Source organism: Tachyglossus aculeatus, chromosome 5 (assembly GCF_015852505.1).
Source record: "Tachyglossus aculeatus isolate mTacAcu1 chromosome 5, mTacAcu1.pri, whole genome shotgun sequence".
NCBI lineage: Eukaryota > Metazoa > Chordata > Mammalia > Monotremata > Tachyglossidae > Tachyglossus > Tachyglossus aculeatus.
Genome location: NC_052070.1, coordinates 1,745,050 through 1,747,931, shown reverse-complemented (window position 1 = coordinate 1,747,931; position 2,882 = coordinate 1,745,050). Strand labels below are relative to the sequence as shown.

Sequence of the window (2,882 nt, the reverse complement as noted above, 5' to 3'; positions counted from 1 at the left end):
GTTCGGCACTCGGCACACAGTACGTGCTCAATAAATACCATTGATTGACTCACTATGTGCAGAGCCCCGGACTAAACGCTGAGGAAAGTACAGCAGGGCCAAAAGACACAATCCCTACCCTCAAAGAGTTGACAGTCGAGTAGTGGCCAACCCACAGTACGGGGGATGCAGCACTTTTAAAGATATGAATGTAAAACGCTTCCTGTGAGGTGAGGTGAGAACTCTAGGTGAGGTGGAGGTCTTTGGGGAGATGAGAAAAATGTGAGTTCTCCTGTCTTATGCCATCGAGTCGTTTCCAACCCACTGGGACACTACAGACACATCGCTCCCAGAATGCCCCACCTCCATCTGCAATCGTTCTGGTAGTGGAGCCACAGAATTTTCTTGGTAAAAAGCCAGAAGTGGTTTCCCATTGCCTCCTTCTGCGCAGTAAACTCGAGTCTCTGCCCTCGACTCAACTCAAGTGAAGCAGCGTGGTTCAGTGGAAAGAGCGCAGGCTTGGGAGTCAGAGGTAATGGGTTCTAATCCCACCTCTGCCACTTATCGGGGTGTGGCTTTGGACAAGTCACTTAACTTCTCTGTGCCTCAGTTCCCTCATCTGGAAAATGGGGATTAAGACTGTAAGCCCCACGTGGGACAACCTGATTACCTTGTATCTCCCTCAGCGCTTAGAACAGTGCTTGGTACATACTACACACATAACAAATCAATCAATCAATCAATCGTATTTATTGAGCGCTTACTGTGTGCAGAGCACTGTACTAAGCGCTTGGGAAGTAAGTTGGCAATATATAGAGACAGTCCCTACCCAACAGTGGGCTCACAGTCTAGAAGGGGGAGACAGAGAACAAAACCAAACATATTAACAAAATAAAATAAATAGAATAGATAGGTACAAGTAAAATAAATAGAGTAATAAATATGTACAAACGTATATACATATATACAGGTGCTGTGGGGAAGGGAAGGAGGTAAGATGGTGGGGATGGAGAGGGGGACAAGGGGGAGAGGAAGGAGGGGGCTCAGCTTGGGAAGGCCTCCTGGAGGAGGTGAGCTCTCAGTACAAATACCAAAGTTATTATCATTATTATTATTATTATTATGCAGCCCATGCGGTGGGAGTCTCCTTAGAATATTTAAGCACTTAGTACAGTGCTCTGCACACAGTAAGTATCAATAAATATGACTGAATGAATGACTCTCTCCCATGCCCCTGCATCGGGCCCAGCACGGGTGAGTTTTGACTTGGAGTAGGTGGCCTCCCACTCGCTAGCCACTGCCCCAGCTAGGAATGGAATGGGTAGGCCTCTGCTTGACTCTTCCTCCCATTGCCGAAACTGGTAGAGTACTGGAAACTCTCCAGGTGTGACCCTGAGAGGGGGACCCCCCCCCCAACTTCTAGGTGGTCTTTAATAACCCAATGGCCACAGTCAGAGGGTCAGGGAGGAGGAAGGACCATATGTCAGAAATGCTGAGTTCTACCATGGGGAGGCTGACTCACCTGTTCATTCTGGAGGGGCTAAATGTGGAACTCCAAATTTAATTAGTCCTCCCTAAAGGGTTTTATGCCACTTCCTGTATATCTTTTTTTCAACCAGTCGAGCATTAATCACATGCTTTATGACAGGAATAAAGGTGCCATCATTTCCATTTCTGGCCCATCATTTCATAGGGCACACGGAGGTCGCTATGTTCAAATAAGAAAAAATTCAATCATTTATTATGTGCAGTGCTCTGCACACAGTAAGTGCTCAAATACTAATGATTGATAATGTCTTGGATGAAAAGAAAACACTCTAAAGGCTCGTGGCTGAGTACCAACTGCCTTTGAGAGTTTGCAGAAAATATGATTCCTAAATCTACATCTGCAGCCCCTGCAGATGAACCCAAGTAGCTGAGTGAAGTATGGATTGGAGAGGGGAGAGATTAGAGACTGGGAGAGAAGACTGTAAGCTCACTGTGTTATATCATACTCTCCCAAGCGCTTAGTATGGTGCTCTGCACACAGTAAGCCCTCAATAAATATGATTGAATGAAACAAGGAGGTTGATACAGTAGTAATAATAATACTAATTGTGGTATTTGTTGTCTACTATGTGCCGAGGACTGTACTAAGAGCTGGGTTGATATTATAATAATAATAACAGTATTTGTTAAGTGCTTACTATGTGCCAAGCACTGTGGTAGATACCAGGTAATCCGGTTGTCCCATGTGGGGCTCACAGTCTTAATTCCCATTTTACAGATGAGGGAACTGAGGCACAGAGAAGTGAAGTGACTTGCCCAAAGTCACATAGCTGATAAGTGGCGGAGCCAGGATTAAAATCCACGACCTCTGACTCCCATGCTCTTTACACTCAGCCACGAAGATAAACAATGGCTGAAGTGAGAAATGAGGGCCTGGACCAGGGTGGTGGCCATTTGGCTGGAGAGGGAGAGGCAAGTCCAGAAAATGTTATAGAGGAAAGTCGACAGAATTTGGTAGTAGACTAAATATGGGCATTGAAAGAGAGAGAGGACTCAAGGAGAATGCCAGGGTTACGGGCCTCAGTGATGGAGGGAGACTAGTTCAGTTTTAGACATACTGAGCTTGAGATGCTGGCCGGACATCCAAGTGGAGATGCCCTGGAGGCAGGAGAAGATACGAGATGACAGAGAAGGAGGGGTAGCGAGGTTGGCATAGAGGCAGTAGTTGAAGCCAAGGGTGCGGGTGAGAGCTGTGAGCTCCCTAAAAGAAGTGAGTGTAAAGTGATAAGAGAAATGGACCTGGAGCAGAACCTTGAGAGACACATACAGTTAGGGAGAGGAAAAGCCTGCAAAAATGACTGAGGAGTGTTGACCAAAGAAGTAAGAGGAGAACCAGGAGGTAACTGAGTCAGAAA

The 2,882-nt window shown here is 46.2% G+C and overlaps 1 non-coding gene across 1 annotated transcript; it reads right to left on the bottom strand.

Annotated features, from left to right (window-relative positions):
* Positions 1-1,243: 1,243 nt before the first annotated feature.
* LOC119929321 lies at positions 1,244-1,381 on the bottom strand. Its single transcript, XR_005451451.1, has one exon. It is a non-coding gene; the product is annotated as a small nucleolar RNA SNORA7 (small nucleolar RNA).
* Between the last annotated feature and the right edge of the window lie 1,501 nt (positions 1,382-2,882).